This window comes from Cryptomeria japonica, chromosome 5 (assembly GCF_030272615.1).
Source record: "Cryptomeria japonica chromosome 5, Sugi_1.0, whole genome shotgun sequence".
NCBI lineage: Eukaryota > Viridiplantae > Streptophyta > Pinopsida > Cupressales > Cupressaceae > Cryptomeria > Cryptomeria japonica.
This window is the reverse complement of record NC_081409.1, coordinates 482257110-482272452: the sequence shown is the minus strand read 5'-3', so window position 1 is coordinate 482272452 and position 15343 is coordinate 482257110.

The window sequence follows — 15343 nt, the reverse complement described above, 5'->3', positions numbered from 1 at the left end:
GGAAACTTTAAGCGAAAATGGTCTAACTCATATTAATGGACACCTTATTGGATTTTTAATATGGAAATTAAGTTGAAAATTTGAACTTTTTTTTTAATTCTAAAGAGTTAGTATCTCCTCAATGATGGGAAAAGAGTCCCTTGGGTTTTGAAAAGATAAATATTGCACATAAGGCAAAATGGTCAATTAACACTTGAGAATTTGAATAGATAATAGAGCATTAAGAGATCTATCATCTTGAATTTAATGCTTCTTAGGAGATAGATATAATAGAATCTCCTTATTAAACAAATTAGTTTGACTTAGGGAAAACAAAGTAAAGGAAAATGTTATTACACCAATGATACACTTATACCATTTTGATGCTTCAAAATGATGATTTGGGAGTACGATAAGTTTCATAATTGTGCTTTCATACTTGTCACTTTGAAATCAAAACTTGCCTTTTCAATCTTGTTGTACCTCCAAACACCCATTTTGATACTTCAAAACTTGACTTTATGAAGCACAAGCTTCAAAATGATTATTTGGGAGTATGATTCGGTTCATAAGCTCACTTACATGTTTGTGGCTTCATAATCAGAACATGCATTTTGAAGCTTTTTCGTGCCTTTAAACACCCATTTTGATGCTTCAAAACTTATGTTTACGAAGCACAAGCTTCAAAATGATGACTTGGGAGTATAATAAGTTTCATAATTGTGCTTTCAAGCTCATGGCTTTGGAATCGAAACTTGCATTTTCAAGCTTGTTGTAAAAACTAAAAAAGTGTGCACACTGGGACTTTCCGGGAGGTGACCCATCCCAGTACTACTCCGACCCAAGCACACTTAACTACGGAGTTCTGATGGGATCCAATGCATGGTATGATCACACTTGTTATGAGCTTATCATAGTGTGTACTTAGGAAACCACAACCCACGTGCAAACCCACCCCAGCCACCCAGCCCATGGTGCCTCCAAACACACATTTTGATTTTTTAAAACCTTGCATCTAGTAAGCTCATAAGCTTGTTGTACCTCCAAACACACATGTTAGTGCTTAAAAACTCACGTTTAGGAAGCACAAGCTTCAAAATAATGATTTGGGATTACGATAAGTTTCATAACTGAGATTTCATGCTTGTGGCTTCAAAATTAGAACTAGCATTTTCAAACTTGTTGTGCTTCCAAACACACATTTTGATGTTTTGAAACTTATGTTTAGGAAGCACAAGCTTGAAAATGATGATTTTCAAGCTTTTTGTGCATCCAAACACACATTTTGATGCTTCAAACCTTGTCTTTAGGAAGCACCAACTTGAAAATGATCATTTGGGAGTATGATAATTTTCATAATTGCGCTTTCATGCTTATGGCTCCCAAATCAGAACTTGCATTTTCAAGCTTGATGTGCCTCCACATACCCATTTTGATGCTTCAAAACATAAGTTTAGGAAGAAAAACTTGAAAATGATGATTTGCGACTACGATAAGTTTCATAATCATGCTTTCATACTTAATGAGGCTTCAGAATCTAAACATTCATTTTCAAGCTTGTTGTACCTCCAAACACACATTTTGATGCTTCAAAACTTGAGTTTAGGAAGCACAAGCTTCAAAATGATGATTTGGGAGTATGATAAGTTTCATCATCATGCTTATATGCTAGTGGCTTCAGAATTAGAACATGCATTTTCAAGCTTTTTGTGCCTCCAAACACCCATTTTTATGCTTCAAAACGTGCATTTAGGAAGCACAAGCTCTAAAACATTGATTTGGTAGTACGATAAGTTTCATAATCATGCTTTCATGTTCATGGCTTCGGAATCATAACTTGCATTTTCAAGCTTATTGTTCCTCCAACCACCCATTTTGACACTTCAAAACTTTCATTTATGAAGCACAAGCTTCAAAATGATGATTTGGGAGTACGATATTTTTCATAATCGTACTTTCATGCTCATGGCTATGGAATTAGACCTTCCATTTTAAATCTTGTTGTATCTCCAAATGCACATTTTGATGCTTTTACAACTTGTGTTTAGGAAGCACAAGCTTCAAAATCCAAATGTGCATTTCCAAACTTGTTGTTCCATGAAACACCCAACCTGATGCTTCAAAACTTGCATTTAGGAAGCACATTTTTCAAAATGATGATTTATGAGTATGATAAGTTTCACAACGACACTTTCATGCTCGTGGCTTCAGAATCAAAACTTGCATTTTCAAGCTTCTAGTGCCTCCAAACACCCTTTTTGATGCTTCAAAATTTGCGTTTAGGAAGCATAAGCTTCAAAATGATGATTTGGGAGTACGAATAGTTTCATAAATAGGCTTTCAAATCAGAACTTGCATTTTCAAGCTTGTTGTAACTCTAGACACCCATTTTGATGCTTCAAAACTTGTGTTTAGTTAACACAGGCTTCAAAATGAATATTTGGGAGTACGATAAGTTTCATAATCATGCTTTCATAGTCATGGCTTCAAAATCAAAACTTGCCTTTTCAATCTTTTTGTACCTCCTAACACCCATCTTGATACTCAAAACTTGAGTTTAGGAAGCAAAAGCTTCAAAATGATGATTTAGGAGTACGATTAGTTTCATAATCCTGCTTACATTATTGTGGCTTTGTAATCAGAACATGCATTTTGAAGTTTTTCATGCCTCTAAACACTCATTTTGATGCTTCAAAACTTACGTTTGGGAAGCACGGGCTTGAAATTGATGACTTGGGAGTATGATAAGTTTAATAATCATGTCTCCAAAAGCTTCAAAACTTGCGTTCAGGAAGCACAAGCTTCAAAATGATGATTTGTGAGTACGATAAGTTTAATAAATGCACTTTCATGCTCATGGCTTCAAAATCATATTTTGCATTTTCAAGTTTATTGTACCTCCAAACACACGTTTTTGAGCTTGTTGTACCTCCAAACACCCATTTTGATGCTTTAAATCTTGTGTTTAGTTAGTACAAGCTTCAAAATGATTATTTGGGAGTTCGATAAGTTTCATAATCGAGTTGTCATACTTGTGTGACTTCAAAATTAGAACATGACTTTTCAATCTTGTTGTACCTCCACACACACATTTTGATGCTTCAAAACTTGCATTTAGGAAAGCACAAACTTCAAAATCAAGATTTGGGAGTACGATAAGCTTCATAATCATGCTTTCATACTCATGGCTTTGGAATGAATCAGAACTTGCATTTTCAAGTTTGTTGTGCCTCCAAAGACCCATTTTCATACTTCAAAACTTGCGTTTAGGAACCACAAACTTCAAAATGATGATTTGGAAGTATGATAAGTTTGATAATCATGGTTTCATGCTTGTGGTTTTGAAATTAGAAATTGCATTTTCAAGCTTGTTGTGCCTCCAAACAACAATTTTGATGCTCCAAAATTTGCGTTTAGGAAGCATAAGCTTCAAAATGATCATTTGGGAGTATGATAAGTTTCATAAATCACACTTTCATGCTCATGTGGCTTTGAAATCAAAATTTGCCTTTTCAATCTTATTGTATGTCCAAACACCCATTTTGATACTTAAAAACTCTAGTTTAGGAAGCACAAGCTTCAAAATGATGATTTGGTAGTACAATTAGTTTCATAATCGTGCTTAAATGTTTGTGGCTTCCTAATCAAAACATGCATTTTCAAGCTTTTCATGCCTCTAAACACCCATTTTGATGCTTCAAAACTTACGTTTACAAAGCACAAGCTTCAAAATGACGTTCGGCGTATGATAAGTTTCATAACCGTGTTTCCATTCTCATGGCTTTGAAATTCAAACTTGCATTTTCAAGCTTGTTGTACCTCCAAACTGAGCTTTCACGCTCATGGCTCAGAATTAGAACTTGCAGTTTCAAGCCTGTTGTGATTCCAAACACACATTTTGATGTTTGAAAACTTATGTTTATGAAGCACAAGCTTCAAAATGATTGTTTGCGAGTAGGATAAGTTTCATAATCGTGCTTTCATGCTCATGGCTTCGAAATCAAAAGTTACATTTTCAATTTTTTTGTGCCTCCAAACACCCTTTTTGATGCTTCAAAACATGCATTTAGAAAGCACAAACTTCAAAACAATGATTTGGGAGTACGATAAGTTTCATATTTGTGCTTTCATGCTCATGGCTTCAAAATAAAAACATGCATTTTCAAGCTTCTTCTCCCTCCAAAAACCCATTTTGATGCTTCAAACATGCGTTTAGGAAGGGCAAGCTTGAAAATGATGATTTGGGAGTACGGTAAGTTTTATAACTATGCTTTCATGTTGCTTTGGAATCAAAACTTGCATTTTGAAGCTTTTTGTACATCCAAACACACATTTTGATGCTTCAAAACATGTGTTTAGGAAGCACTAGCTTCAAAATGATCATTTGAGAGTATGATAAGTTTCATAATTGCGCTTTCATGCTCCTGGCTCTCAAATCAGAACTTGCATTTTCAAGCTTGTTGTGCCTCCACATACCCATTTTGATGCTTCAAAACATAGGTTTAGGAAGAAAAACTTGAAAATGATGATTTATGAGTACGATAAGTTTCATAATCATGCTCTCATGCTCATGGCTTCAGAATCAGAACTTGCATTTTCAAGCTTGTTGTACCTCCAAACACACATTTTGATGCTTCAAAACTTGCGTTTAAGAGCACAAGCTTCAAAATGATGATTTGGGAGTACGATAAGTTTCATCATTGCACTTACATGCTATTGGCTTTGGAATCAGAACATGCATTTTCAAGCTTGTTGTGCCTATAAACACCCATTTTTATGCTTCAAAACGTGCATTTAGGAAGCACAAGCTTCAAAATGTTGATTTGGTAGTACGATAAGTTTCATAATCAGATGGTACATGAACCATGAACCAAGAAACACCAACGAAGCCTTTAATTGCCTGAAGATACAATCTAGAACATCCGATGGAAAGTGGCACTACCACCCGACCATGTGATCCCAAAATGGAACCACCCCACCATGCTAGGAGATAGTAGAAAACCCTCAAGCAAGCAAAGTAAAACAATTACAAAAGAACTACAAGACTCCGCAAACATCCATGTGACTCAATTCACAAAACACTAGTGACTCTAAGGAGAGAGTGTCATCACATAGCTTGATGGTTATCATGGTAGGCCTCCTAGGTCCCGGCTCTCTGTCCTAGTAACCTCTCCTGGCTTTCGGCTCCAACTAAGTCTCATGCGGACCCTACCATTCCTTTCGTGAAGACAAGGTGGTAAGTTTGCCATTCTAGGCCTTCTCATAGCATTATGAGCCCTATACTAGCACTACACCTATGCACGAGGTACATTATCTTAATTAATATGTATTCTACCCACCCCCTAATCAATTATTAGGTTATCACTTTTTAACTAACTTTTGATGGGTTATCCTGTCATCCACTTCAGGCATGACCCCCGCTCAAAATCCACTCTCTCTCATAGGACACTAACAAGAAAGGTCTCTCTACGAGAACTCTATGGTGAAATAGACAACCATAACTAATCCTGACAAACCACAGGTGAAGGATACATAATCACTAACCCAAGATTGACCATTTGGACAAAACACACAATGGCTCACATCAATAAGGTTATACAACAACACCTGACCAAGGAAATATAACAACATAAGACACAATGACAACTCAACCAGAATTGCAATGGAATTAAGCTTGACTACAAACACCATTTAAACAAGATCCTAATACAGACAATCTTTTCTTTAAAACAACCAAAAACATAAATAACTTGCAATTAAAGATTTTCCAGACAATAAGAAAATACAACTATTTAATACAAATAAATCAAATTGTCATTTGTCCAATAAGGTTAAATCAATCACACAAACTTTAATCTCCTAATGTTTTCAAGCATAAATATAAAATCTCTAAATTTACAAGCTTTTCCTGAAAACATCCAAACTATAAATTAATTATATATATAATATAATTATATGAATACCTATATATACATTGTATATATACAATATACTTATAATTTATATTACCAAAATATATGTCATCTCAGAATTAATTTCCACATTATTTAAAATACTAAAATAATATAATATCCAAAAATAATATTAACTTACATATGTTTATATATACACGCTTTCATGCTCGTGGCCCCTCAATTAGAACTTACATTTTCAAGCTTGTTGCCTCCAAACACCCCTTTTGATACTTGAAAACTTTTGTTTAGGAAGCACATGTTTCAAAATGATGATTTGGGAGTAGGATAAGTTTCACAACCACGCTTCCATGCTCATGGCTTCGGAATCAAAACTTGCATTTTCAAGCTTCTTGTGCCTCCTCCAAGTGCCTCCTCCAAACACCCTTTTTGATGCTTCAAAACATGCTTTTAGGGAGCATATATTTAAAAATGATGATAAGTTTCTTAATCATGCTCATCATGGCTTCTGAATCAAAACTTGCATTTTCAAGTTTGTTGTACCTCCAAAGACACATTTTTATGCTTCAAAACTTGCGTTCAGGAAAGCGCGAACTTCAATATCATGATTTGGGAGTATGATAAGTTTCATAATCGCACTTTCATGGCTTCTGAATCAAAACTTGCATTTTCAAGTTTATTTTGCCTCCAAAGACCCATTTTCATAATTCAAAATTGCGTTTAGGTAGCACAAGCTTCAAAATGATGATTTGGGAATAAAATAAGTTTTATAATCATGCTTTCATGCTCGTGGTTTCAGAATTAGAACTTTCATTTTCAATCTTCTTGTATCTCCAAACACGCATTTTGATGCTTTTACAACTCGGGTTTAGGAAGCACAAGTTTCATAATCAGGCTTTCATGTTCATGGCTTCAAAATCAAAAGTTACATTTTCACTTTTTTTGGCTCCAAACACCCTTTTTGATGCTTCAAAACATGTGTTTAGAAAGCACAACCTTCAAAATAATGATTTGGGAGTACAATAAATTTCATAATTGCGCTTTCATGCTTGTGGCTTTGGAACAAAAACTTGCATTTTCAAGCTTCTTGTCCCTCCAAACACCCATTTTGGTGCTTCAAAACATGTGTTTAGGAAGGGTAAGCTTGAAAATGATGATTTGGGAGTACAATAAGTTTTATAAATGTGCTTTCATGTGGCTTCAAAATCAAAAATTGCGTTTCAATCTTTTTGTGCGTCCAAACACACATTTAGATGCTTGTAAACTTTTGTTTAGGAAGCACCAGCTTCAAAATGATCATTTGGGAGTATGATAAGTTTCATAATCACGTTCTCCAAAATTAGAACTTGCATTTTCAAGCTTGTTATGCCTCCACAACCCATTTTGATGCTTCAAAACATAAGTTTAGGAAGAGAAACTTCAAAATGAGGATTTGCGAGTACGATAAGTTTCGTAATCATGTTTTCATGCTGATGGCTTCAGAATCAGAACTTGCATTTTGAAGCTTGTTGTACCTCCAAACATATATTTTGATCCTTCAAAATTTGTGTTTAGGAAGCACAAGCTACAAAATGACAATTTGGGAGTATGATAAGTTTCATCATCACACTTACATGCTAGTGGCTTTCGAATCAGAACATGCATTTTCAAGCTTGTTGTGCCTCCAAACACCCATTTTAATGCTTCAAAATGTGCTATTAGGAAGCACAAGCTTGAAATTATTGATTTGGTAGTACATTAAGATTCATAATCACGCTTTCATGCTCATGGCTTGGGAATTATAACTTGGATTTTCAAGCTTGTTGTCCCTCCAAACACCCATGTTATTGCTTAAAAAATTGTGTTTACAAAATGTAAGCTTCAAAATGATGATTTGGGAGTACGATAAGTTTCATAACTAAGCTTTCATGCTCGTGGCTTTAGAAATAGAACATGCATTTTCAAACTTGTTGTGCTCCCAAACACACATTTTGATGTTTCAAAAATTATGTTTAGGAAGCACAATCATCAAAATGATGATTTGAAATTAGGAAAAGTTTCATAATCGCGCTTTCATGCTCATTCATGGCTTCGGAATCCAAAGTTACATTTTCAGTCTTTTTGTGCCTTCAAATGCCCTTTTGATGCTTCAAAACATGCATTTAGAAAGCACAAACTTCAAAAAGATGATTTGGGAGTACGATAAGTTTCATAATTTAGCTTTCATGCTTGTGGCTTTGGAATAAAAAATTGCATTTTCAAGCTTCTTCTCCCTCCAAACACCCATTTTGATACTTCAAAATATGCGTTTAGGAAGGGCAAGCTTGAAAATGATGATTTGTGAGGATGATAAGTTTTAGAACTGCGCTTTCATGTGGCTTCGGAATCAAACATTGCATTTTCAAGCTTTTTGTGCATCCAAACACACATTTTGATGATTCAAAATGATCATTTGGGAGTATGATAAGTTTCATAATCATAGTTTCATGCTCGTAGTGGAGTATGATAAGCTTCCAAATGTTGATTTGGGAGTATAATAAGTTTCATCATCACGTTTACATTATAGCAGCTTTGGAACCAAAACATGCAATTTCTAGCTTGTTGTGCCTCCAAATGCCCATTTTTATGCTTCAAAATGTGCATTTAGGAAGCACAAGCTTCAAAATGTTGATTCAGGAGTATGATAAGTTTCACAATGGTGCTTTGATATTGATGGATTTGGAACCAAAACTTGCATTTTCAAGCTTTTTGTGCCTCCAAACACCATTTTTGATGCTTCAAAAACATGCTTTTAGGAAGCATAAATTTAAACATGATGATTTGGGAGTATGATAAGTTTCATAATCAGGCTTTCATGGTTGTGGCTTTAGAATGAAAACTTGAGTTTTCAATCTTGTTGTTCCTCCAAACACCGTTTTTGATGCTTCAAAAATGTGTTTAGGAAGCACAAACTTCAAAATGATGATTTGGGAGTACGATAACTTTAATAATCGAGCTTTCATGCTTGTGGCTTCGGAATATAAACTTGCATTTTTAAGCTTCTTGTCCCTCTAAGCCACCATGTTGATGCTTCAAAACATACATTTAGGAAGCAAAACCTTGAAAATGAAGATTTGGGAGTACGATAAGTATCTTAATCATGCTTTCATGGTCATGGCTTCTAAATCAAAAATTGCATTTTCAAAATTGTTTTACCTCCAAACACACACTTTAATGCTTCAAAACTTACGTTTAGGAAAGCACAAACTTCAAAATAATGATTTGGGAGTACGATAAGCTTCATAATCGCGCTTTCATACTCGTGGCGTCTGAATCAAAAATTGCATTTTGAAGTTTGTTGTGCCTCCAAAGACCCATTTTCATATTTCAAAACTTGCATTTAGGAACCACAAGCTTCAAAATGATGATTTGGAAGTATGATAAGTTTCATAATCATGGTTTCAACTTGTGGCTTCAGAATTAGAACTTGCATTTTCAAGCTTCTTGTCCCTTCAAACATCCTTTTTGATGCTTCAAAACATGCTTTTAGGAAGCATAAATTTAAAAATGATGATTTGCGAGTATGATAAGTTTCATAATCACGCTTTCATGGTCATGGCTTCAGAATAAAAATTTTCATTTTCAATCTTCTTGTGCCTCCAAACACCCTTTTTGATGTTTCAAAACATGTGTTTAGAAGCACAAACTTCAAAATGATGATTTGGGAGTACGATAACTTTCATAATTGTGCTTTCATTCTTGTGGCTTCAAAATAATTACTTGGAATTTCAAGCTTCTCCCTCTAAACCACCATGTTGATGCTTCAAAACATACATTTAGGAAGCACAACCTTGAAAATGATGATTTGGGAGTACGATAATTTTCTTAATCATGCTTTCATGCTCATTGCTTCTGAGTCAAAACTTGCATTTTCAAGCTTGTTGTACTTCCAAACACACATTTTGATGTTTCAAAACCTTTGTTTAGGAAAGCACAAACTTCAAAATCATGATTTGGAAGTATGATAAGTTTCATAATAATGCTTTCATGCTTGTGGCTTCAGAATTAGAACGTGCATTTTCAAGCTTGTTGTTCCTCCAAACAAGCATTTTGATGCTCCAAAATTTGCGTTTAGGAAGCATAAGCTTCAAAATGATGATTTCGGAGTGCGATAAGTTTCATAATCACACTTTCATGCTTATGGCTTCGGAATCAAAACTTGCATTTTCAACCTTGTTGTACCTCCAAACAAAATTTTGATGCTTCAAAATGATGAGTTGGGAGTCCGATAAGTTTCATAATCGTGCTTTAGTACTTGTGGCTTTGAAATCAAAACTTTCCTTTTCAATCTTGTTGTACCTCCAAACACCCAATTTGATACATCAAAACTTGAGTTTAGGAAGCACAAGCTTCAAAATGATGATTTGGGAGTGCGATTAGTTTCATAATCGCGCTTACATGTTTGTGGCTTCATAATCAAAACATGCATTTTCAAGCTTTTCGTGCCCCTAAACACCCATTTTGATGCTTCAAAACTTACGTTTAGGAAGCACAAGCTTCAAAATGATGACTTGGGAGTACGATGAGTTTCATAATCATGATTCCATGCTCATCTTGTTGTACCTCCAAACACATGTTAATGCTTTTTAGGAAGCACAATCTTCAAATTAATGATTTGGGATTACAATAAGTTTCATAATTGAGCTTTCGTGCTCGTGGCTTCAGAACTACAACTTCCATTTTCAAACTTGTTGTGATTCCAAACACACATTTTGATGTTTCAAAACTTATGTTTAGGAAGAAGCACAAGCTTCAAAATGATGATTTGGGAGTAAGATAAGTTTCATAATCGCGCTTTCATAGTCATGGCTTCAGAATCAAAAGTTACATTTTCAATCTTTTTGATGCTTCAAAACATGCGTTTAGAAAGCAAAAACTTCAAAACAATGATTTGACAGTACAATAAGTTTCATAATTGCGCTTTCATGCTCATGGCTTTGGAATAAAAAATTGCATTTTTAAGCTTTTTGTGCATTCAAACACACATTTTGATGATTCAAAATGATCATTTGAGAGTATGATAAGTTTCCTAATCGCGGTTTCATGCTCGTGCTTCTGAATTCAGAACTTGCATGTTCAAGCTTGTTGTGCCTCCACATACCCATTTTGATGCTTCAAAACATAAGTTTAGGAAGAAAAACTTCAAAATGATGATTTGTGAGTATGATAAGTTTCATAATCATGCTTTCATACTCATGTCGTTAAATCATAACTTGCATTTTCAAGCTTGTTGTCCTCCAAACACACACTTTGATTCTTCAAAACTTGCATTTAGGTAGCACAAGTTTCAAAATGATGATTTGGGAGTATGATAAGTTTCATCATCGCGCTTATATGCTAGTGGCTTCGGAATTAGAACATGCATTTTCAAGCTTCTGTGCCTCCATACACCCACTTTTATGCTTCAAAACATGTATTTAGGAAGCACAAGCTTCAAAATGTTGATTTGGTTGTACGATAAGTTTCATAATCACACTTTCTTGCTCATGGCTTCGAAATCATAACCTGCATTTTCAAGCTTGTTATGACTCGAAACACCCATTTTGACACTTCAAAACATTGGTTTAAGAAGCACAAGCTTCAAAATGATGATTTGGGAGTATGATAAGTTTCATAATCGTGGATTCATGCTCGTGGCTTCGGAATCAAAACTTACATTTTCAGTCTTGTTGTATCTCCAAACACATGTTTTGATGCTTTTACAACTTGAGTTTAGGAAGAAAAAGCTTCAAAAAGATGATTTAGGAGTACAATAAGTTTCACAATTGCACTTGCATTCTCATGGCTTCAAAATTTGATTGTGCATTTTCAAACTTGGTGTTCCATGAAACAACCATTTTGATGCTTCAAAACTTGCATTTAGCTTGTGATAATTTGCGATAAGTTTAATAACCGCACTTTCATGCTCGTGGCCCCTCAATTATAACTTATATTTTCAAGCTTGTTGTGCCTCCAAACATCCATTTTGATACTTCAAAACTTGTGTTTAGGAAGCACATGTTTTGAAATGATGATTTGGGAGTATGATAAGTTTCACCACCATGCTTTTATGCTGGTGGCTTTGGAATCAAAACTTGTATTTTTCAAGCTTCTTGTGCCTCCAAACCCCCTTTTGATGCTTCAAAACATGCTTTTAGGAAGCATAAATTTAAAAGTGATGATATGGGAGTATGATAAGTTTCATAATCGCGCTTTCATGGTTTTGGCTTCATAATCAAAACTTGCATTCTCAATCCTTTTGTGCCTCCAAACACCTATTGAAAAATGCTTCATAACATGTATTTAGAAAGCACCAAATTCAAAATGATGATTTGGGAGACGATAAATTTCATAATAACACTTTCATTTTCAAGCTTGTTGTCCCTCCAAACACACATTTTGATACTTAAAAACTTGCATTTAGGAAAGCAGAAACTTCAAAATCATGATTTGGGAGTACGATAAGTTTCATTATTGCGCTTTCATACTTGTGGCTTCTAAACCAGAACTTGCATTTTCAAGTTTGTTGTGCCTCCAAAGACCCATTTTCATACTTCAAAACTTGCGTTTAGGAACCACAAGCTTCAAATTGATGATTTGGAAGTATGATAAGTTTCATAATCATGCTTGTGGCTTCAGAATCAGAACTTGCATTTTCAAGCTTCTTGTGCCTCCAAACACCCTTTTTGATGCTTCAAAACATGCTATTAGGAAGCGTAAATTTAAAAATGATGATTTGGGAGTATAATAAGTTTCATAATCGCGCTTTCATGGTCATGGCTTCAAATCAAAACTTGCATTTTCAATCTTGTTGTTCGTCCCAACACCCATTTTGATGCTTCAAAAGATTTGTTTAGGAAGCAGAAACTTCAAAACGATGATTTGATAGTATGATAACTTTCACTATTGCGCGTTCATGCTTGTGGCTTCAGAATAAAAACATGCATTTTCAAGCTTGTTGTCCCTCCAAACACCCATGTTGATGCTTCAAAACATACATTTAGGAATCACAGCCTTGAAAATGATGATTTGGGAGTACGATAAGTTTCTTAATCATGCTTTCATGCTCATGAATTCTGAGTCAAAACTTGCATTTTTAAGCTTGTTGTACCTCCAAACACATATTTTGATGCTTCAAAACTTGTGTTTAGGAAAACACAAACTTTAAAATCATGATTTGGGAGTACAATAAGTTTCATAATCGTGCTTTCATACTCGTGGCTTGTGAATCAGAACTTGCATTTTCAAGTTTGTTGTACCTCCAAAGACTCATTCTCATACTTCAAAACTTGTGTTTATTAACCACAAGCTTCAAAATGATGATTTGGAAGTATGATAGGTTTCATAGTCATGCTTTCATGCTTGTGGCTTCGGAATCAGAACTTGCATTTTCAAGCTTCTTGTGCCTCCAAACAACCATTTTGATGCTTCAAAATTTGCATCTAGGAAGCATAAGCTTCAAAATGATGAATTGGGAGTATGATACTTTCATAATCAACTGCATATACAAATTTGAATATTGTTTAAAAGACAAAAAAAATCTTCTTCTTTATTCTGCACGTAGGAAATAAATTGGTTAATAGATTTCTTTCAAAATATGCATATACAAATTCAAGTATTGTTTAATCTGTTATTTAGTCAACTTTGTTTATTTTACAAAATCCAGATTTTTTTTAGAATGGAATATATATATTTGAATAACTTGAACAAAACAAAATATGTTGCCAAAGTAATCTAAAATAAGAATAAAGAAAAAAAAATAGAAATATATTCATCTCTGCGTATGTTAGATAAATACACATCTCTGTGGATTTTAGGAAAATATTCATGTTTGTGGATTTTAGGAAAATATTCATCTTTGTGCATTATAGAAAAAAAATCATCTTTGTACTTTTTATAAAAATACCATGTGTTTGGATTTTGGGAAAAAACAATTATTAAATCAAATTTCCCTGTGCCTTGTTTTAGGAATTAGATTATTAAAATATTAAAAGAAAATTTAAGCAAAAATTGTCTAACTCATATTAATGGAAACCTTATTGGATTTTTAAAATGGAAATTAAGTTTAAAATTTGAACTTTTTTTTAAATTCTAAAGAGTTAGTATCTCCTCAATGATGGGAAAAGAGTCCCTTGGGTTTTGAAAAGATAAATATTGCACATAAGGCAACATGGTCAATTAACACTTGAAAATTTGAATAGATTATTGAGCATTAAGAGATCTATCATCTTGAATTAATCCTTCTTAGGATGTAGATATAATAAACAAAGTAAACAAATTATTGAGCATTAAGAGATCTATCATCTTGCACATTAAGAGATCTATCATCTTGAGTTAAAGCTCCTTATTAAACAAATTAGTTTGACTTAGGGAAAACAAAGTAAAGGAAAATGTTATTACGCCAATGATACACTTATACCATAGTTTTGGATCTTTACCTTTTGTATATTTCAATCATTACAAGTATCAAAGATTAAAGGAATTTACCTAACAAGTAAATGTGTTTATATTCATGGTAACCCTTTTAGGTATTTCAAGCAATATGAGTTAATGTTTAGACACAGATTTGCCTCAATTCGAAAAGTTTATTAGTTGAATTGTTTCCTTATTAGATTCCAAGATATGAGTATACAAGGCATTGAGAATAATCAATTCTTTTAATAGTTAAAAATATTCACCTTCTAGCTAAAAAGAAACATAAGACTAGTAAAAAGGAAAAGTTACACTTAATAATACAAGTAATTAGTAAGGATAAATTTAATTAACGTTAAATTTAGAGGTAAATTGCATAGTTAAATATTCATATGGTAATAGTATTAATTAGGATGTAAAGAGAGTTTATTCAAAACCAAAATTGTTTTAACAAATGAGTTTCAAGAAACCTATTTTTTGATCACTTAGAAAATTAAATAACAATTCTAATTGAGGGTAATTTAAGGAGCAGACATCTCTTCGAAGTATTTGAAATTGATAAATTTATTGTTTGGAGAATGTATCCAATGATAAAGTTAACGTTACTTCAAGTGGAAGGAGTAATTAGTTATCACTTTATAATCTTACAAAGGTATTAGTTCAAAAGCAATTAGAAGTTTATTGATTAGAATTGTTTATTAGGAGACTTAGTATTATTTACTTGGTTAACTAGCAAATGTTTAGACTCTTTTCTAATCTCTTTTTCAAACAATTTGTAATTAAGAATAATAAGGTTAATTATTGTTGAATAATTTTTATTTTTTTTTCCCTTTAACAATTGAGTATTTAAATTCATTTCCAAAGTATAATTATTTGATAATTTAAATTTTATTCCTTTCAAGTATTAGGATTCACATTTCAAGTAGTGTTATCATTTTGTAGATGAAATTTATGTTACTTCATATGGAAGAATTAGTTGAGCTTGTTAAATACATTTTCAATCTTTTTGTGTCTCCAAACACACTTTTTATGATTCAAAACAT